Genomic DNA, 20473 nt, shown 5'->3' with positions numbered 1-20473 from the left:
TAAAGGCTTGCATGTAACGAATGGGTGGGAAGCAGCAAGAGGCAGCGGCTGTGTAGAACGAAAACACAATTCCTCAGCGGTATGAGCGTTTCGAGATGACACGAATGTAAGGAATACTTGGCGGCCAGTGACCGTGTGGCCTAATGGATAAGGCGTCGGACTTCGGATCCGAAGATTGCAGGTTCGAATCCTGTCACGGTCGTGTTTTTCCAATTCTGCAAAAGAAACACACCGTTTTAGTGTAGCTATTGAGCAGTACGAAATCGTCTGAATGTTGCTGTTGTCCATTTCCTGCTTGGAGATGCACTTGAGCTTGATACACACACAGCCAGAACGGTGTTATCTAGCGAAATGGTCGGCTGAGTGCCGTCACCGCGAGTTTTGGCTGGCATTTGCGCATCTAAGACAGCGTCGGAAAGTAACCCGTTCGGCTTCTGAGTCAAATCAAATATGTGTGTTAATTTTGACACCACTAGCGCTGCAGGTTTTCATGCAATTCCTGTACCTCTCAGAAATGATTATGAAATAAAACTGAAGTACGTGACGTGTGTGACGCTAGGAAAACATTAGGCAGCATGGAGAGATTCTGTATGGGACCACCCCACCGAAACGAGAACTGTGTGTCGTGCGACCCGACACGTAGTCACCGACGCAGCCCGGCTAGCTCAGTCGGTAGAGCATGAGACTCTTAATCTCAGGGTCGTGGGTTCGAGCCCCACGCTGGGCGGAACGTAATTTTGTTCCGCTGCAGATGTAAATTACCGTTTCTCTGATCAATGTGACGTAATGGAAATAGCAACTTAAAACTTTGCCTACGTCTCCATCAGTCGCAAGGAAGTGTATCTGAAGGTGAAGGTGATTTCGTAGACATGTGTCAAAGACATGTTCTGAAATGTAAGTGGTGTTGGTTGGAGAGCACATCGGTTACGTGTGAGATGTGTAGCCAAGCAGTAATGGTGCGCCATAGCTGCAAATATTAGTCGGTAATATGAAGTGTTGTCAGCTTAAGCCTGATGATCCAGACGAGCGTAAGCACGAAGTACGCAAAACTACCGCTAGGCCGCGCCTCTTTAGCTCAGTGGCAGAGCACTGGTCTAGTAAACCAGGGGTCGTGAGTTCGATCCTCACAGGAGGCAAACGAATTTTCGAAATCAGTTGCGCGTCGTGGCCGTATAGCAAGCAGTGTCTGGAACGACGAACAATTAGCAACAGGTGTTTTATTTAGAATTACTCTCAGATGTGATTGAGGCGAATGTCGCAGATAAAGCATTTTCCAAAGCGGTACAGCGTAGGGTGGGAGGCGGCAGTCTGAATTATATTTTTTACATGTGTTTTTCAAATATCACAGAGCCTCTCGCGAGCGTCGTCGTCGTCGTCGTCGACGCCGCCGCTTCTGCAGAAGTAGCAAATCGCCATCGTAGCAAATGCGGCGAGGGACGCCCTGCCTTCGATTTCGAATGCACAAAGTGTGTGGTCTTGATTCCCAATCTCTACTTGGTCGGTCTCGTAAAGGCTTGCATGTAACGAATGGGTGGGAAGCAGCAAGAGGCAGCGGCTGTGTAGAACGAAAACACAATTCCTCAGCGGTATGAGCGTTTCGAGATGACACGAATGTAAGGAATACTTGGCGGCCAGTGACCGTGTGGCCTAATGGATAAGGCGTCGGACTTCGGATCCGAAGATTGCAGGTTCGAATCCTGTCACGGTCGTGTTTTTCCAATTCTGCAAAAGAAACACACCGTTTTAGTGTAGCTATTGAGCAGTACGAAATCGTCTGAATGTTGCTGTTGTCCATTTCCTGCTTGGAGATGCACTTGAGCTTGATACACACACAGCCAGAACGGTGTTATCTAGCGAAATGGTCGGCTGAGTGCCGTCACCGCGAGTTTTGGCTGGCATTTGCGCATCTAAGACAGCGTCGGAAAGTAACCCGTTCGGCTTCTGAGTCAAATCAAATATGTGTGTTAATTTTGACACCACTAGCGCTGCAGGTTTTCATGCAATTCCTGTACCTCTCAGAAATGATTATGAAATAAAACTGAAGTACGTGACGTGTGTGACGCTAGGAAAACATTAGGCAGCATGGAGAGATTCTGTATGGGACCACCCCACCGAAACGAGAACTGTGTGTCGTGCGACCCGACACGTAGTCACCGACGCAGCCCGGCTAGCTCAGTCGGTAGAGCATGAGACTCTTAATCTCAGGGTCGTGGGTTCGAGCCCCACGCTGGGCGGAACGTAATTTTGTTCCGCTGCAGATGTAAATTACCGTTTCTCTGATCAATGTGACGTAATGGAAATAGCAACTTAAAACTTTGCCTACGTCTCCATCAGTCGCAAGGAAGTGTATCTGAAGGTGAAGGTGATTTCGTAGACATGTGTCAAAGACATGTTCTGAAATGTAAGTGGTGTTGGTTGGAGAGCACATCGGTTACGTGTGAGATGTGTAGCCAAGCAGTAATGGTGCGCCATAGCTGCAAATATTAGTCGGTAATATGAAGTGTTGTCAGCTTAAGCCTGATGATCCAGACGAGCGTAAGCACGAAGTACGCAAAACTACCGCTAGGCCGCGCCTCTTTAGCTCAGTGGCAGAGCACTGGTCTAGTAAACCAGGGGTCGTGAGTTCGATCCTCACAGGAGGCAAACGAATTTTCGAAATCAGTTGCGCGTCGTGGCCGTATAGCAAGCAGTGTCTGGAACGACGAACAATTAGCAACAGGTGTTTTATTTAGAATTACTCTCAGATGTGATTGAGGCGAATGTCGCAGATAAAGCATTTTCCAAAGCGGTACAGCGTAGGGTGGGAGGCGGCAGTCTGACTATATTTTTTACATGTGTTTTTCAAATATCACAGAGCCTCTCGCGAGCGTCGTCGTCGTCGTCGACGCCGCCGCTTCTGCAGAAGTAGCAAATCGCCATCGTAGCAAATGCGGCGAGGGACGCCCTGCCTTCGATTTCGAATGCACAAAGTGTGTGGTCTTGATTCCCAATCTCTACTTGGTCGGTCTCGTAAAGGCTTGCATGTAACGAATGGGTGGGAAGCAGCAAGAGGCAGCGGCTGTGTAGAACGAAAACACAATTCCTCAGCGGTATGAGCGTTTCGAGATGACACGAATGTAAGGAATACTTGGCGGCCAGTGACCGTGTGGCCTAATGGATAAGGCGTCGGACTTCGGATCCGAAGATTGCAGGTTCGAATCCTGTCACGGTCGTGTTTTTCCAATTCTGCAAAAGAAACACACCGTTTTAGTGTAGCTATTGAGCAGTACGAAATCGTCTGAATGTTGCTGTTGTCCATTTCCTGCTTGGAGATGCACTTGAGCTTGATACACACACAGCCAGAACGGTGTTATCTAGCGAAATGGTCGGCTGAGTGCCGTCACCGCGAGTTTTGGCTGGCATTTGCGCATCTAAGACAGCGTCGGAAAGTAACCCGTTCGGCTTCTGAGTCAAATCAAATATGTGTGTTAATTTTGACACCACTAGCGCTGCAGGTTTTCATGCAATTCCTGTACCTCTCAGAAATGATTATGAAATAAAACTGAAGTACGTGACGTGTGTGACGCTAGGAAAACATTAGGCAGCATGGAGAGATTCTGTATGGGACCACCCCACCGAAACGAGAACTGTGTGTCGTGCGACCCGACACGTAGTCACCGACGCAGCCCGGCTAGCTCAGTCGGTAGAGCATGAGACTCTTAATCTCAGGGTCGTGGGTTCGAGCCCCACGCTGGGCGGAACGTAATTTTGTTCCGCTGCAGATGTAAATTACCGTTTCTCTGATCAATGTGACGTAATGGAAATAGCAACTTAAAACTTTGCCTACGTCTCCATCAGTCGCAAGGAAGTGTATCTGAAGGTGAAGGTGATTTCGTAGACATGTGTCAAAGACATGTTCTGAAATGTAAGTGGTGTTGGTTGGAGAGCACATCGGTTACGTGTGAGATGTGTAGCCAAGCAGTAATGGTGCGCCATAGCTGCAAATATTAGTCGGTAATATGAAGTGTTGTCAGCTTAAGCCTGATGATCCAGACGAGCGTAAGCACGAAGTACGCAAAACTACCGCTAGGCCGCGCCTCTTTAGCTCAGTGGCAGAGCACTGGTCTAGTAAACCAGGGGTCGTGAGTTCGATCCTCACAGGAGGCAAACGAATTTTCGAAATCAGTTGCGCGTCGTGGCCGTATAGCAAGCAGTGTCTGGAACGACGAACAATTAGCAACAGGTGTTTTATTTAGAATTACTCTCAGATGTGATTGAGGCGAATGTCGCAGATAAAGCATTTTCCAAAGCGGTACAGCGTAGGGTGGGAGGCGGCAGTCTGACTATATTTTCTACATGTGTTTTTCAAATATCACAGAGCCTCTCGCGAGCGTCGTCGTCGTCGTCGTCGTCGTCGACGCCGCCGCTTCTGCAGAAGTAGCAAATCGCCATCGTAGCAAATGCGGCGAGGGACGCCCTGCCTTCGATTTCGAATGCACAAAGTGTGTGGTCTTGATTCCCAATCTCTACTTGGTCGGTCTCGTAAAGGCTTGCATGTAACGAATGGGTGGGAAGCAGCAAGAGGCAGCGGCTGTGTAGAACGAAAACACAATTCCTCAGCGGTATGAGCGTTTCGAGATGACACGAATGTAAGGAATACTTGGCGGCCAGTGACCGTGTGGCCTAATGGATAAGGCGTCGGACTTCGGATCCGAAGATTGCAGGTTCGAATCCTGTCACGGTCGTGTTTTTCCAATTCTGCAAAAGAAACACACCGTTTTAGTGTAGCTATTGAGCAGTACGAAATCGTCTGAATGTTGCTGTTGTCCATTTCCTGCTTGGAGATGCACTTGAGCTTGATACACACACAGCCAGAACGGTGTTATCTAGCGAAATGGTCGGCTGAGTGCCGTCACCGCGAGTTTTGGCTGGCATTTGCGCATCTAAGACAGCGTCGGAAAGTAACCCGTTCGGCTTCTGAGTCAAATCAAATATGTGTGTTAATTTTGACACCACTAGCGCTGCAGGTTTTCATGCAATTCCTGTACCTCTCAGAAATGATTATGAAATAAAACTGAAGTACGTGACGTGTGTGACGCTAGGAAAACATTAGGCAGCATGGAGAGATTCTGTATGGGACCACCCCACCGAAACGAGAACTGTGTGTCGTGCGACCCGACACGTAGTCACCGACGCAGCCCGGCTAGCTCAGTCGGTAGAGCATGAGACTCTTAATCTCAGGGTCGTGGGTTCGAGCCCCACGCTGGGCGGAACGTAATTTTGTTCCGCTGCAGATGTAAATTACCGTTTCTCTGACCAATGTGACGTAATGGAAATAGCAACTTAAAACTTTGCCTACGTCTCCATCAGTCGCAAGGAAGTGTATCTGAAGGTGAAGGTGATTTCGTAGACATGTGTCAAAGACATGTTCTGAAATGTAAGTGGTGTTGGTTGGAGAGCACATCGGTTACGTGTGAGATGTGTAGCCAAGCAGTAATGGTGCGCCATAGCTGCAAATATTAGTCGGTAATATGAAGTGTTGTCAGCTTAAGCCTGATGATCCAGACGAGCGTAAGCACGAAGTACGCAAAACTACCGCTAGGCCGCGCCTCTTTAGCTCAGTGGCAGAGCACTGGTCTAGTAAACCAGGGGTCGTGAGTTCGATCCTCACAGGAGGCAAACGAATTTTCGAAATCAGTTGCGCGTCGTGGCCGTATAGCAAGCAGTGTCTGGAACGACGAACAATTAGCAACAGGTGTTTTATTTAGAATTACTCTCAGATGTGATTGAGGCGAATGTCGCAGATAAAGCATTTTCCAAAGCGGTACAGCGTAGGGTGGGAGGCGGCAGTCTGAATTATATTTTTTACATGTGTTTTTCAAATATCACAGAGCCTCTCGCGAGCGTCGTCGTCGTCGTCGTCGACGCCGCCGCTTCTGCAGAAGTAGCAAATCGCCATCGTAGCAAATGCGGCGAGGGACGCCCTGCCTTCGATTTCGAATGCACAAAGTGTGTGGTCTTGATTCCCAATCTCTACTTGGTCGGTCTCGTAAAGGCTTGCATGTAACGAATGGGTGGGAAGCAGCAAGAGGCAGCGGCTGTGTAGAACGAAAACACAATTCCTCAGCGGTATGAGCGTTTCGAGATGACACGAATGTAAGGAATACTTGGCGGCCAGTGACCGTGTGGCCTAATGGATAAGGCGTCGGACTTCGGATCCGAAGATTGCAGGTTCGAATCCTGTCACGGTCGTGTTTTTCCAATTCTGCAAAAGAAACACACCGTTTTAGTGTAGCTATTGAGCAGTACGAAATCGTCTGAATGTTGCTGTTGTCCATTTCCTGCTTGGAGATGCACTTGAGCTTGATACACACACAGCCAGAACGGTGTTATCTAGCGAAATGGTCGGCTGAGTGCCGTCACCGCGAGTTTTGGCTGGCATTTGCGCATCTAAGACAGCGTCGGAAAGTAACCCGTTCGGCTTCTGAGTCAAATCAAATATGTGTGTTAATTTTGACACCACTAGCGCTGCAGGTTTTCATGCAATTCCTGTACCTCTCAGAAATGATTATGAAATAAAACTGAAGTACGTGACGTGTGTGACGCTAGGAAAACATTAGGCAGCATGGAGAGATTCTGTATGGGACCACCCCACCGAAACGAGAACTGTGTGTCGTGCGACCCGACACGTAGTCACCGACGCAGCCCGGCTAGCTCAGTCGGTAGAGCATGAGACTCTTAATCTCAGGATCGTGGGTTCGAGCCCCACGCTGGGCGGAACGTAATTTTGTTCCGCTGCAGATGTAAATTACCGTTTCTCTGACCAATGTGACGTAATGGAAATAGCAACTTAAAACTTTGCCTACGTCTCCATCAGTCGCAAGGAAGTGTATCTGAAGGTGAAGGTGATTTCGTAGACATGTGTCAAAGACATGTTCTGAAATGTAAGTGGTGTTGGTTGGAGAGCACATCGGTTACGTGTGAGATGTGTAGCCAAGCAGTAATGGTGCGCCATAGCTGCAAATATTAGTCGGTAATATGAAGTGTTGTCAGCTTAAGCCTGATGATCCAGACGAGCGTAAGCACGAAGTACGCAAAACTACCGCTAGGCCGCGCCTCTTTAGCTCAGTGGCAGAGCACTGGTCTAGTAAACCAGGGGTCGTGAGTTCGATCCTCACAGGAGGCAAACGAATTTTCGAAATCAGTTGCGCGTCGTGGCCGTATAGCAAGCAGTGTCTGGAACGACGAACAATTAGCAACAGGTGTTTTATTTAGAATTACTCTCAGATGTGATTGAGGCGAATGTCGCAGATAAAGCATTTTCCAAAGCGGTACAGCGTAGGGTGGGAGGCGGCAGTCTGACTATATTTTTTACATGTGTTTTTCAAATATCACAGAGCCTCTCGCGAGCGTCGTCGTCGTCGACGCCGCCGCTTCTGCAGAAGTAGCAAATCGCCATCGTAGCAAATGCGGCGAGGGACGCCCTGCCTTCGATTTCGAATGCACAAAGTGTGTGGTCTTGATTCCCAATCTCTACTTGGTCGGTCTCGTAAAGGCTTGCATGTAACGAATGGGTGGGAAGCAGCAAGAGGCAGCGGCTGTGTAGAACGAAAACACAATTCCTCAGCGGTATGAGCGTTTCGAGATGACACGAATGTAAGGAATACTTGGCGGCCAGTGACCGTGTGGCCTAATGGATAAGGCGTCGGACTTCGGATCCGAAGATTGCAGGTTCGAATCCTGTCACGGTCGTGTTTTTCCAATTCTGCAAAAGAAACACACCGTTTTAGTGTAGCTATTGAGCAGTACGAAATCGTCTGAATGTTGCTGTTGTCCATTTCCTGCTTGGAGATGCACTTGAGCTTGATACACACACAGCCAGAACGGTGTTATCTAGCGAAATGGTCGGCTGAGTGCCGTCACCGCGAGTTTTGGCTGGCATTTGCGCATCTAAGACAGCGTCGGAAAGTAACCCGTTCGGCTTCTGAGTCAAATCAAATATGTGTGTTAATTTTGACACCACTAGCGCTGCAGGTTTTCATGCAATTCCTGTACCTCTCAGAAATGATTATGAAATAAAACTGAAGTACGTGACGTGTGTGACGCTAGGAAAACATTAGGCAGCATGGAGAGATTCTGTATGGGACCACCCCACCGAAACGAGAACTGTGTGTCGTGCGACCCGACACGTAGTCACCGACGCAGCCCGGCTAGCTCAGTCGGTAGAGCATGAGACTCTTAATGTCAGGGTCGTGGGTTCGAGCCCCACGCTGGGCGGAACGTAATTTTGTTCCGCTGCAGATGTAAATTACCGTTTCTCTGATCAATGTGACGTAATGGAAATAGCAACTTAAAACTTTGCCTACGTCTCCATCAGTCGCAAGGAAGTGTATCTGAAGGTGAAGGTGATTTCGTAGACATGTGTCAAAGACATGTTCTGAAATGTAAGTGGTGTTGGTTGGAGAGCACATCGGTTACGTGTGAGATGTGTAGCCAAGCAGTAATGGTGCGCCATAGCTGCAAATATTAGTCGGTAATATGAAGTGTTGTCAGCTTAAGCCTGATGATCCAGACGAGCGTAAGCACGAAGTACGCAAAACTACCGCTAGGCCGCGCCTCTTTAGCTCAGTGGCAGAGCACTGGTCTAGTAAACCAGGGGTCGTGAGTTCGATCCTCACAGGAGGCAAACGAATTTTCGAAATCAGTTGCGCGTCGTGGCCGTATAGCAAGCAGTGTCTGGAACGACGAACAATTAGCAACAGGTGTTTTATTTAGAATTACTCTCAGATGTGATTGAGGCGAATGTCGCAGATAAAGCATTTTCCAAAGCGGTACAGCGTAGGGTGGGAGGCGGCAGTCTGACTATATTTTTTACATGTGTTTTTCAAATATCACAGAGCCTCTCGCGAGCGTCGTCGTCGTCGTCGACGCCGCCGCTTCTGCAGAAGTAGCAAATCGCCATCGTAGCAAATGCGGCGAGGGACGCCCTGCCTTCGATTTCGAATGCACAAAGTGTGTGGTCTTGATTCCCAATCTCTACTTGGTCGGTCTCGTAAAGGCTTGCATGTAACGAATGGGTGGGAAGCAGCAAGAGGCAGCGGCTGTGTAGAACGAAAACACAATTCCTCAGCGGTATGAGCGTTTCGAGATGACACGAATGTAAGGAATACTTGGCGGCCAGTGACCGTGTGGCCTAATGGATAAGGCGTCGGACTTCGGATCCGAAGATTGCAGGTTCGAATCCTGTCACGGTCGTGTTTTTCCAATTCTGCAAAAGAAACACACCGTTTTAGTGTAGCTATTGAGCAGTACGAAATCGTCTGAATGTTGCTGTTGTCCATTTCCTGCTTGGAGATGCACTTGAGCTTGATACACACACAGCCAGAACGGTGTTATCTAGCGAAATGGTCGGCTGAGTGCCGTCACCGCGAGTTTTGGCTGGCATTTGCGCATCTAAGACAGCGTCGGAAAGTAACCCGTTCGGCTTCTGAGTCAAATCAAATATGTGTGTTAATTTTGACACCACTAGCGCTGCAGGTTTTCATGCAATTCCTGTACCTCTCAGAAATGATTATGAAATAAAACTGAAGTACGTGACGTGTGTGACGCTAGGAAAACATTAGGCAGCATGGAGAGATTCTGTATGGGACCACCCCACCGAAACGAGAACTGTGTGTCGTGCGACCCGACACGTAGTCACCGACGCAGCCCGGCTAGCTCAGTCGGTAGAGCATGAGACTCTTAATGTCAGGGTCGTGGGTTCGAGCCCCACGCTGGGCGGAACGTAATTTTGTTCCGCTGCAGATGTAAATTACCGTTTCTCTGATCAATGTGACGTAATGGAAATAGCAACTTAAAACTTTGCCTACGTCTCCATCAGTCGCAAGGAAGTGTATCTGAAGGTGAAGGTGATTTCGTAGACATGTGTCAAAGACATGTTCTGAAATGTAAGTGGTGTTGGTTGGAGAGCACATCGGTTACGTGTGAGATGTGTAGCCAAGCAGTAATGGTGCGCCATAGCTGCAAATATTAGTCGGTAATATGAAGTGTTGTCAGCTTAAGCCTGATGATCCAGACGAGCGTAAGCACGAAGTACGCAAAACTACCGCTAGGCCGCGCCTCTTTAGCTCAGTGGCAGAGCACTGGTCTAGTAAACCAGGGGTCGTGAGTTCGATCCTCACAGGAGGCAAACGAATTTTCGAAATCAGTTGCGCGTCGTGGCCGTATAGCAAGCAGTGTCTGGAACGACGAACAATTAGCAACAGGTGTTTTATTTAGAATTACTCTCAGATGTGATTGAGGCGAATGTCGCAGATAAAGCATTTTCCAAAGCGGTACAGCGTAGGGTGGGAGGCGGCAGTCTGAATTATATTTTTTACATGTGTTTTTCAAATATCACAGAGCCTCTCGCGAGCGTCGTCGTCGTCGTCGACGCCGCCGCTTCTGCAGAAGTAGCAAATCGCCATCGTAGCAAATGCGGCGAGGGACGCCCTGCCTTCGATTTCGAATGCACAAAGTGTGTGGTCTTGATTCCCAATCTCTACTTGGTCGGTCTCGTAAAGGCTTGCATGTAACGAATGGGTGGGAAGCAGCAAGAGGCAGCGGCTGTGTAGAACGAAAACACAATTCCTCAGCGGTATGAGCGTTTCGAGATGACACGAATGTAAGGAATACTTGGCGGCCAGTGACCGTGTGGCCTAATGGATAAGGCGTCGGACTTCGGATCCGAAGATTGCAGGTTCGAATCCTGTCACGGTCGTGTTTTTCCAATTCTGCAAAAGAAACACACCGTTTTAGTGTAGCTATTGAGCAGTACGAAATCGTCTGAATGTTGCTGTTGTCCATTTCCTGCTTGGAGATGCACTTGCGCTTGATACACACACAGCCAGAACGGTGTTATCTAGCGAAATGGTCGGCTGAGTGCCGTCACCGCGAGTTTTGGCTGGCATTTGCGCATCTAAGACAGCGTCGGAAAGTAACCCGTTCGGCTTCTGAGTCAAATCAAATATGTGTGTTAATTTTGACACCACTAGCGCTGCAGGTTTTCATGCAATTCCTGTACCTCTCAGAAATGATTATGAAATAAAACTGAAGTACGTGACGTGTGTGACGCTAGGAAAACATTAGGCAGCATGGAGAGATTCTGTATGGGACCACCCCACCGAAACGAGAACTGTGTGTCGTGCGACCCGACACGTAGTCACCGACGCAGCCCGGCTAGCTCAGTCGGTAGAGCATGAGACTCTTAATCTCAGGGTCGTGGGTTCGAGCCCCACGCTGGGCGGAACGTAATTTTGTTCCGCTGCAGATGTAAATTACCGTTTCTCTGATCAATGTGACGTAATGGAAATAGCAACTTAAAACTTTGCCTACGTCTCCATCAGTCGCAAGGAAGTGTATCTGAAGGTGAAGGTGATTTCGTAGACATGTGTCAAAGACATGTTCTGAAATGTAAGTGGTGTTGGTTGGAGAGCACATCGGTTACGTGTGAGATGTGTAGCCAAGCAGTAATGGTGCGCCATAGCTGCAAATATTAGTCGGTAATATGAAGTGTTGTCAGCTTAAGCCTGATGATCCAGACGAGCGTAAGCACGAAGTACGCAAAACTACCGCTAGGCCGCGCCTCTTTAGCTCAGTGGCAGAGCACTGGTCTAGTAAACCAGGGGTCGTGAGTTCGATCCTCACAGGAGGCAAACGAATTTTCGAAATCAGTTGCGCGTCGTGGCCGTATAGCAAGCAGTGTCTGGAACGACGAACAATTAGCAACAGGTGTTTTATTTAGAATTACTCTCAGATGTGATTGAGGCGAATGTCGCAGATAAAGCATTTTCCAAAGCGGTACAGCGTAGGGTGGGAGGCGGCAGTCTGAATTATATTTTTTACATGTGTTTTTCAAATATCACAGAGCCTCTCGCGAGCGTCGTCGTCGTCGTCGACGCCGCCGCTTCTGCAGAAGTAGCAAATCGCCATCGTAGCAAATGCGGCGAGGGACGCCCTGCCTTCGATTTCGAATGCACAAAGTGTGTGGTCTTGATTCCCAATCTCTACTTGGTCGGTCTCGTAAAGGCTTGCATGTAACGAATGGGTGGGAAGCAGCAAGAGGCAGCGGCTGTGTAGAACGAAAACACAATTCCTCAGCGGTATGAGCGTTTCGAGATGACACGAATGTAAGGAATACTTGGCGGCCAGTGACCGTGTGGCCTAATGGATAAGGCGTCGGACTTCGGATCCGAAGATTGCAGGTTCGAATCCTGTCACGGTCATGTTTTTCCAATTCTGCAAAAGAAACACACCGTTTTAGTGTAGCTATTGAGCAGTACGAAATCGTCTGAATGTTGCTGTTGTCCATTTCCTGCTTGGAGATGCACTTGCGCTTGATACACACACAGCCAGAACGGTGTTATCTAGCGAAATGGTCGGCTGAGTGCCGTCACCGCGAGTTTTGGCTGGCATTTGCGCATCTAAGACAGCGTCGGAAAGTAACCCGTTCGGCTTCTGAGTCAAATCAAATATGTGTGTTAATTTTGACACCACTAGCGCTGCAGGTTTTCATGCAATTCCTGTACCTCTCAGAAATGATTATGAAATAAAACTGAAGTACGTGACGTGTGTGACGCTAGGAAAACATTAGGCAGCATGGAGAGATTCTGTATGGGACCACCCCACCGAAACGAGAACTGTGTGTCGTGCGACCCGACACGTAGTCACCGACGCAGCCCGGCTAGCTCAGTCGGTAGAGCATGAGACTCTTAATCTCAGGGTCGTGGGTTCGAGCCCCACGCTGGGCGGAACGTAATTTTGTTCCGCTGCAGATGTAAATTACCGTTTCTCTGATCAATGTGACGTAATGGAAATAGCAACTTAAAACTTTGCCTACGTCTCCATCAGTCGCAAGGAAGTGTACCTGAAGGTGAAGGTGATTTCGTAGACATGTGTCAAAGACATGTTCTGAAATGTAAGTGGTGTTGGTTGGAGAGCACATCGGTTACGTGTGAGATGTGTAGCCAAGCAGTAATGGTGCGCCATAGCTGCAAATATTAGTCGGTAATATGAAGTGTTGTCAGCTTAAGCCTGATGATCCAGACGAGCGTAAGCACGAAGTACGCAAAACTACCGCTAGGCCGCGCCTCTTTAGCTCAGTGGCAGAGCACTGGTCTAGTAAACCAGGGGTCGTGAGTTCGATCCTCACAGGAGGCAAACGAATTTTCGAAATCAGTTGCGCGTCGTGGCCGTATAGCAAGCAGTGTCTGGAACGACGAACAATTAGCAACAGGTGTTTTATTTAGAATTACTCTCAGATGTGATTGAGGCGAATGTCGCAGATAAAGCATTTTCCAAAGCGGTACAGCGTAGGGTGGGAGGCGGCAGTCTGAATTATATTTTTTACATGTGTTTTTCAAATATCACAGAGCCTCTCGCGAGCGTCGTCGTCGTCGTCGTCGACGCCGCCGCTTCTGCAGAAGTAGCAAATCGCCATCGTAGCAAATGCGGCGAGGGACGCCCTGCCTTCGATTTCGAATGCACAAAGTGTGTGGTCTTGATTCCCAATCTCTACTTGGTCGGTCTCGTAAAGGCATGCATGTAACGAATGGGTGGGAAGCAGCAAGAGGCAGCGGCTGTGTAGAACGAAAACACAATTCCTCAGCGGTATGAGCGTTTCGAGATGACACGAATGTAAGGAATACTTGGCGGCCAGTGACCGTGTGGCCTAATGGATAAGGCGTCGGACTTCGGATCCGAAGATTGCAGGTTCGAATGCTGTCACGGTCGTGTTTTTCCAATTCTGCAAAAGAAACACACCGTTTTAGTGTAGCTATTGAGCAGTACGAAATCGTCTGAATGTTGCTGTTGTCCATTTCCTGCTTGGAGATGCACTTGAGCTTGATACACACACAGCCAGAACGGTGTTATCTAGCGAAATGGTCGGCTGAGTGCCGTCACCGCGAGTTTTGGCTGGCATTTGCGCATCTAAGACAGCGTCGGAAAGTAACCCGTTTGGCTTCTGAGTCAAATCAAATATGTGTGTTAATTTTGACACCACTAGCGCTGCAGGTTTTCATGCAATTCCTGTACCTCTCAGAAATGATTATGAAATAAAACTGAAGTACGTGACGTGTGTGACGCTAGGAAAACATTAGGCAGCATGGAGAGATTCTGTATGGGACCACCCCACCGAAACGAGAACTGTGTGTCGTGCGACCCGACACGTAGTCACCGACGCAGCCCGGCTAGCTCAGTCGGTAGAGCATGAGACTCTTAATCTCAGGGTCGTGGGTTCGAGCCCCACGCTGGGCGGAACGTAATTTTGTTCCGCTGCAGATGTAAATTACCGTTTCTCTGATCAATGTGACGTAATGGAAATAGCAACTTAAAACTTTGCCTACGTCTCCATCAGTCGCAAGGAAGTGTATCTGAAGGTGAAGGTGATTTCGTAGACATGTGTCAAAGACATGTTCTGAAATGTAAGTGGTGTTGGTTGGAGAGCACATCGGTTACGTGTGAGATGTGTAGCCAAGCAGTAATGGTGCGCCATAGCTGCAAATATTAGTCGGTAATATGAAGTGTTGTCAGCTTAAGCCTGATGATCCAGACGAGCGTAAGCACGAAGTACGCAAAACTACCGCTAGGCCGCGCCTCTTTAGCTCAGTGGCAGAGCACTGGTCTAGTAACCCAGGGGTCGTGAGTTCGATCCTCACAGGAGGCAAACGAATTTTCGAAGTCAGTTGCGCGTCGTGGCCGTATAGCAAGCAGTGTCTGGAACGACGAACAATTAGGAACAGGTGTTTTATTTAGAATTACTCTCAGATGTGATTGAGGCGAATGTCGCAGATAAAGCATTTTCCAAAGCGGTACAGCGTAGGGTGGGAGGCGGCAGTCTGAATTATATTTTTTACATGTGTTTTTCAAATATCACAGAGCCTCTCGCGAGCGTCGTCGTCGTCGTCGACGCCGCCGCTTCTGCAGAAGTAGCAAATCGCCATCGTAGCAAATGCGGCGAGGGACGCCCTGCCTTCGATTTCGAATGCACAAAGTGTGTGGTCTTGATTCCCAATCTCTACTTGGTCGGTCTCGTAAAGGCTTGCATGTAACGAATGGGTGGGAAGCAGCAAGAGGCAGCGGCTGTGTAGAACGAAAACACAATTCCTCAGCGGTATGAGCGTTTCGAGATGACACGAATGTAAGGAATACCTGGCGGCCAGTGACCGTGTGGCCTAATGGATAAGGCGTCGGACTTCGGTTCCGAAGATTGCAGGTTCGAATCCTGTCACGTTCGTGTTTTTCCAATTCTGCAAAAGAAACACACCGTTTTAGTGTAGCTATTGAGCAGTACGAAATCGTCTGAATGTTGCTGTTGTCCATTTCCTGCTTGGAGATGCACTTGCGCTTGATACACACACAGCCAGAACGGTGTTATCTAGCGAAATGGTCGGCTGAGTGCCGTCACCGCGAGTTTTGGCTGGCATTTGCGCATCTAAGACAGCGTCGGAAAGTAACCCGTTCGGCTTCTGAGTCAAATCAAATATGTGTGTTAATTTTGACACCACTAGCGCTGCAGGTTTTCATGCAATTCCTGTACCTCTCAGAAATGATTATGAAATAAAACTGAAGTACGTGACGTGTGTGACGCTAGGAAAACATTAGGCAGCATGGAGAGATTCTGTATGGGACCACCCCACCGAAACGAGAACTGTGTGTCGTGCGACCCGACACGTAGTCACCGACGCAGCCCTGCTAGCTCAGTCGGTAGAGCATGAGACTCTTAATCTCAGGGTCGTGGGTTCGAGCCCCACGCTGGGCGGAACGTAATTTTGTTCCGCTGCAGATGTAAATTACCGTTTCTCTGATCAATGTGACGTAATGGAAATAGCAACTTAAAACTTTGCCTACGTCTCCATCAGTCGCAAGGAAGTGTATCTGAAGGTGAAGGTGATTTCGTAGACATGTGTCAAAGACATGTTCTGAAATGTAAGTGGTGTTGGTTGGAGAGCACATCGGTTAAGTGTGAGATGTGTAGCCAAGCAGTAATGGTGCGCCATAGCTGCAAATATTAGTCGGTAATATGAAGTGTTGTCAGCTTAAGCCTGATGATCCAGACGAGCGTAAGCACGAAGTACGCAAAACTACCGCTAGGCCGCGCCTCTTTAGCTCAGTGGCAGAGCACTGGTCTAGTAAACCAGGGGTCGTGAGTTCGATCCTCACAGGAGGCAAACGAATTTTCGAAATCAGTTGCGCGTCGTGGCCGTATAGCAAGCAGTGTCTGGAACGACGAACAATTAGCAACAGGTGTTTTATTTAGAATTACTCTCAGATGTGATTGAGGCGAATGTCGCAGATAAAGCATTTTCCAAAGCGGTACAGCGTAGGGTGGGAGGCGGCAGTCTGAATTATATTTTTTACATGTGTTTTTCAAATATCACAGAGCCTCTCGCGAGCGTCGTCGTCGTCGTCGTCGTCGTCGACGCCGCCGCTTCTGCAGAAGTAGCAAATCGCCATCGTAGCAAATGCGGCGAGGGACGCCCTGCCTTCGATTTCGAATGCACAAAGTGTGTGGTCTTGATTCCCAATCTCTACTTGGTCGGTCTCGTAAAGGCTTGCATGTAACGAATGGGTGGGAAGCAGCAAGAGGCAGCGGCTGTGTAGAACGAAAACACAATTCCTCAGCGGTATGAGCGTTTCGAGATGACACGAATGTAAGGAATACTTGGCGGCCAGTGACCGTGTGGCCTAATGGATAAGGCGTCGGACTTCGGATCCGAAGATTGCAGGTTCGAATCCTGTCACGGTCGTGTTTTTCCAATTCTGCAAAAGAAACACACCGTTTTAGTGTAGCTATTGAGCAGTACGAAATCGTCTGAATGTTGCTGTTGTCCATTTCCTGCTTGGAGATGCACTTGAGCTTGATACACACACAGCCAGAACGGTGTTATCTAGCGAAATGGTCGGCTGAGTGCCGTCACCGCGAGTTTTGGCTGGCATTTGCGCATCTAAGACAGCGTCGGAAAGTAACCCGTTCGGCTTCTGAGTCAAATCAAATATGTGTGTTAATTTTGACACCACTAGCGCTGCAGGTTTTCATGCAATTCCTGTACCTCTCAGAAATGATTATGAAATAAAACTGAAGTACGTGAGGTGTGTGACGCTAGGAAAACATTAGGCAGCATGGAGAGATTCTGTATGGGACCACCCCACCGAAACGAGAACTGTGTGTCGTGCGACCCGACACGTAGACACCGACGCAGCCCGGCTAGCTCAGTCGGTAGAGCATGAGACTCTTAATCTCAGGGTCGTGGGTTCGAGCCCCACGCTGGGCGGAACGTAATTTTGTTCCGCTGCAGATGTAAATTACCGTTTCTCTGATCAATGTGACGTAATGGAAATAGCAACTTAAAACTTTGCCTACGTCTCCATCAGTCGCAAGGAAGTGTATCTGAAGGTGAAGGTGATTTCGTAGACATGTGTCAAAGACATGTTCTGAAATGTAAGTGGTGTTGGTTGGAGAGCACATCGGTTACGTGTGAGATGTGTAGCCAAGCAGTAATGGTGCGCCATAGCTGCAAATATTAGTCGGTAATATGAAGTGTTGTCAGCTTAAGCCTGATGATCCAGACGAGCGTAAGCACGAAGTACGCAAAACTACCGCTAGGCCGCGCCTCTTTAGCTCAGTGGCAGAGCACTGGTCTAGTAAACCAGGGGTCGTGAGTTCGATCCTCACAGGAGGCAAACGAATTTTCGAAATCAGTTGCGCGTCGTGGCCGTATAGCAAGCAGTGTCTGGAACGACGAACAATTAGGAACAGGTGTTTTATTTAGAATTACTCTCAGATGTGATTGAGGCGAATGTCGCAGATAAAGCATTTTCCAAAGCGGTACAGCGTAGGGTGGGAGGCGGCAGTCTGAATTATATTTTTTACATGTGTTTTTCAAATATCACAGAGCCTCTCGCGAGCGTCGTCGTCGTCGTCGACGCCGCCGCTTCTGCAGAAGTAGCAAATCGCCATCGTAGCAAATGCGGCGAGGGACGCCCTGCCTTCGATTTCGAATGCACAAAGTGTGTGGTCTTGATTCCCAATCTCTACTTGGTCGGTCTCGTAAAGGCTTGCATGTAACGAATGGGTGGGAAGCAGCAAGAGGCAGCGGCTGTGTAGAACGAAAACACAATTCCTCAGCGGTATGAGCGTTTCGAGATGACACGAATGTAAGGAATACTTGGCGGCCAGTGACCGTGTGGCCTAATGGATAAGGCGTCGGACTTCGGATCCGAAGATTGCAGGTTCGAATCCTGTCACGGTCGTGTTTTTCCAATTCTGCAAAAGAAACACACCGTTTTAGTGTAGCTATTGAGCAGTACGAAATCGTCTGAATGTTGCTGTTGTCCATTTCCTGCTTGGAGATGCACTTGAGCTTGATACACACACAGCCAGAACGGTGTTATCTAGCGAAATGGTCGGCTGAGTGCCGTCACCGCGAGTTTTGGCTGGCATTTGCGCATCTAAGACAGCGTCGGAAAGTAACCCGTTCGGCTTCTGAGTCAAATCAAATATGTGTGTTAATTTTGACACCACTAGCGCTGCAGGTTTTCATGCAATTCCTGTACCTCTCAGAAATGATTATGAAATAAAACTGAAGTACGTGAGGTGTGTGACGCTAGGAAAACATTAGGCAGCATGGAGAGATTCTGTATGGGACCACCCCACCGAAACGAGAACTGTGTGTCGTGCGACCCGACACGTAGACACCGACGCAGCCCGGCTAGCTCAGTCGGTAGAGCATGAGACTCTTAATCTCAGGGTCGTGGGTTCGAGCCCCACGCTGGGCGGAACGTAATTTTGTTCCGCTGCAGATGTAAATTACCGTTTCTCTGATCAATGTGACGTAATGGAAATAGCAACTTAAAACTTTGCCTACGTCTCCATCAGTCGCAAGGAAGTGTATCTGAAGGTGAAGGTGATTTCGTAGACATGTGTCAAAGACATGTTCTGAAATGTAAGTGGTGTTGGTTGGAGAGCACATCGGTTACGTGTGAGATGTGTAGCCAAGCAGTAATGGTGCGCCATAGCTGCAAATATTAGTCGGTAATATGAAGTGTTGTCAGCTTAAGCCTGATGATCCAGACGAGCGTAAGCACGAAGTACGCAAAACTACCGCTAGGCCGCGCCTCTTTAGCTCAGTGGCAGAGCACTGGTCTAGTAAAGGAGGGGTCGTGAGTTCGATCCTCACAGGAGGCAAACGAATTTTCGAAATCAGTTGCGCGTCGTGGCCGTATAGCAAGCAGTGTCTGGAACGACGAACAATTAGGAACAGGTGTTTTATTTAGAATTACTCTCAGATGTGATTGAGGCGAATGTCGCAGATAAAGCATTTTCCAAAGCGGTACAGCGTAGGGTGGGAGGCGGCAGTCTGAATTATATTTTTTACATGTGTTTTTCAAATATCACAGAGCCTCTCGCGAGCGTCGTCGTCGTCGTCGACGCCGCCGCTTCTGCAGAAGTAGCAAATCGCCATCGTAGCAAATGCGGCGAGGGACGCCCTGCCTTCGATTTCGAATGCACAAAGTGTGTGGTCTTGATTCCCAATCTCTACTTGGTCGGTCTCGTAAAGGCTTGCATGTAACGAATGGGTGGGAAGCAGCAAGAGGCAGCGGCTGTGTAGAACGAAAACACAATTCCTCAGCGGTATGAGCGTTTCGAGATGACACGAATGTAAGGAATACTTGGCGGCCAGTGACCGTGTGGCCTAATGGATAAGGCGTCGGACTTCGGATCCGAAGATTGCAGGTTCGAATCCTGTCACGGTCGTGTTTTTCCAATTCTGCAAAAGAAACACACCGTTTTAGTGTAGCTATTGAGCAGTACGAAATCGTCTGAATGTTGCTGTTGTCCATTTCCTGCTTGGAGATGCACTTGAGCTTGATACACACACAGCCAGAACGGTGTTATCTAGCGAAATGGTCGGCTGAGTGCCGTCACCGCGAGTTTTGGCTGGCATTTGCGCATCTAAGACAGCGTCGGAAAGTAACCCGTTCGGCTTCTGAGTCAAATCAAATATGTGTGTTAATTTTGACACCACTAGCGCTGCAGGTTTTCATGCAATTCCTGTACCTCTCAGAAATGATTATGAAATAAAACTGAAGTACGTGACGTGTGTGACGCTAGGAAAACATTAGGCAGCATGGAGAGATTCTGTATGGGACCACCCCACCGAAACGAGAACTGTGTGTCGTGCGACCCGACACGTAGTCACCGACGCAGCCCGGCTAGCTCAGTCGGTAGAGCATGAGACTCTTAATCTCAGGGTCGTGGGTTCGAGCCCCACGCTGGGCGGAACGTAATTTTGTTCCGCTGCAGATGTAAATTACCGTTTCTCTGATCAATGTGACGTAATGGAAATAGCAACTTAAAACTTTGCGTACGTCTCCATCAGTCGCAAGGAAGTGTATCTGAAGGTGAAGGTGATTTCGTAGACATGTGTCAAAGACATGTTCTGAAATGTAAGTG

The 20473-nt window shown here is 48.6% G+C and overlaps 41 non-coding genes across 41 annotated transcripts; all 41 read left to right on the top strand.

Moving 5' to 3' along the window:
- Positions 1 to 129: 129 nt before the first annotated feature.
- Trnar-ucg lies at positions 130 to 202 on the top strand. The gene has a single exon. It is a non-coding gene; the product is annotated as a tRNA-Arg (tRNA).
- A 452-nt stretch (positions 203 to 654) lies between these two features.
- On the top strand, positions 655 to 727 carry Trnak-cuu. The gene has a single exon. It is a non-coding gene; the product is annotated as a tRNA-Lys (tRNA).
- Positions 728 to 1064: 337 nt separating this feature from the next.
- Trnat-agu lies at positions 1065 to 1136 on the top strand. Its single transcript has one exon. It is a non-coding gene; the product is annotated as a tRNA-Thr (tRNA).
- A 500-nt stretch (positions 1137 to 1636) lies between these two features.
- On the top strand, positions 1637 to 1709 carry Trnar-ucg. Its single transcript has one exon. It is a non-coding gene; the product is annotated as a tRNA-Arg (tRNA).
- A 452-nt stretch (positions 1710 to 2161) lies between these two features.
- Positions 2162 to 2234, top strand: Trnak-cuu. The gene has a single exon. It is a non-coding gene; the product is annotated as a tRNA-Lys (tRNA).
- Positions 2235 to 2571: 337 nt separating this feature from the next.
- Trnat-agu lies at positions 2572 to 2643 on the top strand. Its single transcript has one exon. It is a non-coding gene; the product is annotated as a tRNA-Thr (tRNA).
- A 496-nt stretch (positions 2644 to 3139) lies between these two features.
- Positions 3140 to 3212, top strand: Trnar-ucg. Its single transcript has one exon. It is a non-coding gene; the product is annotated as a tRNA-Arg (tRNA).
- A 452-nt stretch (positions 3213 to 3664) lies between these two features.
- Positions 3665 to 3737, top strand: Trnak-cuu. The gene has a single exon. It is a non-coding gene; the product is annotated as a tRNA-Lys (tRNA).
- Positions 3738 to 4074: 337 nt separating this feature from the next.
- Positions 4075 to 4146, top strand: Trnat-agu. Its single transcript has one exon. It is a non-coding gene; the product is annotated as a tRNA-Thr (tRNA).
- A 505-nt stretch (positions 4147 to 4651) lies between these two features.
- Trnar-ucg lies at positions 4652 to 4724 on the top strand. Its single transcript has one exon. It is a non-coding gene; the product is annotated as a tRNA-Arg (tRNA).
- Positions 4725 to 5176: 452 nt separating this feature from the next.
- On the top strand, positions 5177 to 5249 carry Trnak-cuu. Its single transcript has one exon. It is a non-coding gene; the product is annotated as a tRNA-Lys (tRNA).
- A 337-nt stretch (positions 5250 to 5586) lies between these two features.
- On the top strand, positions 5587 to 5658 carry Trnat-agu. The gene has a single exon. It is a non-coding gene; the product is annotated as a tRNA-Thr (tRNA).
- A 500-nt stretch (positions 5659 to 6158) lies between these two features.
- Trnar-ucg lies at positions 6159 to 6231 on the top strand. The gene has a single exon. It is a non-coding gene; the product is annotated as a tRNA-Arg (tRNA).
- A 452-nt stretch (positions 6232 to 6683) lies between these two features.
- Trnak-cuu lies at positions 6684 to 6756 on the top strand. Its single transcript has one exon. It is a non-coding gene; the product is annotated as a tRNA-Lys (tRNA).
- Positions 6757 to 7093: 337 nt separating this feature from the next.
- On the top strand, positions 7094 to 7165 carry Trnat-agu. Its single transcript has one exon. It is a non-coding gene; the product is annotated as a tRNA-Thr (tRNA).
- Positions 7166 to 7658: 493 nt separating this feature from the next.
- Positions 7659 to 7731, top strand: Trnar-ucg. Its single transcript has one exon. It is a non-coding gene; the product is annotated as a tRNA-Arg (tRNA).
- Positions 7732 to 8183: 452 nt separating this feature from the next.
- Positions 8184 to 8256, top strand: Trnak-cuu. The gene has a single exon. It is a non-coding gene; the product is annotated as a tRNA-Lys (tRNA).
- Positions 8257 to 8593: 337 nt separating this feature from the next.
- On the top strand, positions 8594 to 8665 carry Trnat-agu. The gene has a single exon. It is a non-coding gene; the product is annotated as a tRNA-Thr (tRNA).
- A 496-nt stretch (positions 8666 to 9161) lies between these two features.
- Trnar-ucg lies at positions 9162 to 9234 on the top strand. The gene has a single exon. It is a non-coding gene; the product is annotated as a tRNA-Arg (tRNA).
- Positions 9235 to 9686: 452 nt separating this feature from the next.
- On the top strand, positions 9687 to 9759 carry Trnak-cuu. Its single transcript has one exon. It is a non-coding gene; the product is annotated as a tRNA-Lys (tRNA).
- A 337-nt stretch (positions 9760 to 10096) lies between these two features.
- On the top strand, positions 10097 to 10168 carry Trnat-agu. The gene has a single exon. It is a non-coding gene; the product is annotated as a tRNA-Thr (tRNA).
- Positions 10169 to 10665: 497 nt separating this feature from the next.
- Positions 10666 to 10738, top strand: Trnar-ucg. The gene has a single exon. It is a non-coding gene; the product is annotated as a tRNA-Arg (tRNA).
- A 452-nt stretch (positions 10739 to 11190) lies between these two features.
- On the top strand, positions 11191 to 11263 carry Trnak-cuu. The gene has a single exon. It is a non-coding gene; the product is annotated as a tRNA-Lys (tRNA).
- A 337-nt stretch (positions 11264 to 11600) lies between these two features.
- On the top strand, positions 11601 to 11672 carry Trnat-agu. The gene has a single exon. It is a non-coding gene; the product is annotated as a tRNA-Thr (tRNA).
- Positions 11673 to 12169: 497 nt separating this feature from the next.
- Trnar-ucg lies at positions 12170 to 12242 on the top strand. The gene has a single exon. It is a non-coding gene; the product is annotated as a tRNA-Arg (tRNA).
- A 452-nt stretch (positions 12243 to 12694) lies between these two features.
- On the top strand, positions 12695 to 12767 carry Trnak-cuu. The gene has a single exon. It is a non-coding gene; the product is annotated as a tRNA-Lys (tRNA).
- A 337-nt stretch (positions 12768 to 13104) lies between these two features.
- Trnat-agu lies at positions 13105 to 13176 on the top strand. Its single transcript has one exon. It is a non-coding gene; the product is annotated as a tRNA-Thr (tRNA).
- Positions 13177 to 13676: 500 nt separating this feature from the next.
- On the top strand, positions 13677 to 13749 carry Trnar-ucg. Its single transcript has one exon. It is a non-coding gene; the product is annotated as a tRNA-Arg (tRNA).
- Positions 13750 to 14201: 452 nt separating this feature from the next.
- Positions 14202 to 14274, top strand: Trnak-cuu. Its single transcript has one exon. It is a non-coding gene; the product is annotated as a tRNA-Lys (tRNA).
- A 337-nt stretch (positions 14275 to 14611) lies between these two features.
- Trnat-agu lies at positions 14612 to 14683 on the top strand. Its single transcript has one exon. It is a non-coding gene; the product is annotated as a tRNA-Thr (tRNA).
- A 497-nt stretch (positions 14684 to 15180) lies between these two features.
- Positions 15181 to 15253, top strand: Trnar-ucg. The gene has a single exon. It is a non-coding gene; the product is annotated as a tRNA-Arg (tRNA).
- Positions 15254 to 15705: 452 nt separating this feature from the next.
- On the top strand, positions 15706 to 15778 carry Trnak-cuu. The gene has a single exon. It is a non-coding gene; the product is annotated as a tRNA-Lys (tRNA).
- A 337-nt stretch (positions 15779 to 16115) lies between these two features.
- On the top strand, positions 16116 to 16187 carry Trnat-agu. The gene has a single exon. It is a non-coding gene; the product is annotated as a tRNA-Thr (tRNA).
- Positions 16188 to 16693: 506 nt separating this feature from the next.
- Trnar-ucg lies at positions 16694 to 16766 on the top strand. The gene has a single exon. It is a non-coding gene; the product is annotated as a tRNA-Arg (tRNA).
- A 452-nt stretch (positions 16767 to 17218) lies between these two features.
- On the top strand, positions 17219 to 17291 carry Trnak-cuu. The gene has a single exon. It is a non-coding gene; the product is annotated as a tRNA-Lys (tRNA).
- A 337-nt stretch (positions 17292 to 17628) lies between these two features.
- Trnat-agu lies at positions 17629 to 17700 on the top strand. Its single transcript has one exon. It is a non-coding gene; the product is annotated as a tRNA-Thr (tRNA).
- A 497-nt stretch (positions 17701 to 18197) lies between these two features.
- On the top strand, positions 18198 to 18270 carry Trnar-ucg. Its single transcript has one exon. It is a non-coding gene; the product is annotated as a tRNA-Arg (tRNA).
- Positions 18271 to 18722: 452 nt separating this feature from the next.
- Positions 18723 to 18795, top strand: Trnak-cuu. Its single transcript has one exon. It is a non-coding gene; the product is annotated as a tRNA-Lys (tRNA).
- A 337-nt stretch (positions 18796 to 19132) lies between these two features.
- On the top strand, positions 19133 to 19204 carry Trnat-agu. Its single transcript has one exon. It is a non-coding gene; the product is annotated as a tRNA-Thr (tRNA).
- Positions 19205 to 19701: 497 nt separating this feature from the next.
- On the top strand, positions 19702 to 19774 carry Trnar-ucg. The gene has a single exon. It is a non-coding gene; the product is annotated as a tRNA-Arg (tRNA).
- Positions 19775 to 20226: 452 nt separating this feature from the next.
- Trnak-cuu lies at positions 20227 to 20299 on the top strand. The gene has a single exon. It is a non-coding gene; the product is annotated as a tRNA-Lys (tRNA).
- Positions 20300 to 20473: the final 174 nt, after the last annotated feature.

The sequence above is a fragment of the Schistocerca americana genome, unplaced genomic scaffold (genome assembly GCF_021461395.2).
Source record: "Schistocerca americana isolate TAMUIC-IGC-003095 unplaced genomic scaffold, iqSchAmer2.1 HiC_scaffold_147, whole genome shotgun sequence".
NCBI classification, from domain to species: Eukaryota; Metazoa; Arthropoda; class Insecta; order Orthoptera; family Acrididae; genus Schistocerca; species Schistocerca americana.
The sequence above is the reverse complement of the archived record's forward strand: the minus strand, read 5'-3'. Positions and strand labels throughout refer to the sequence as shown.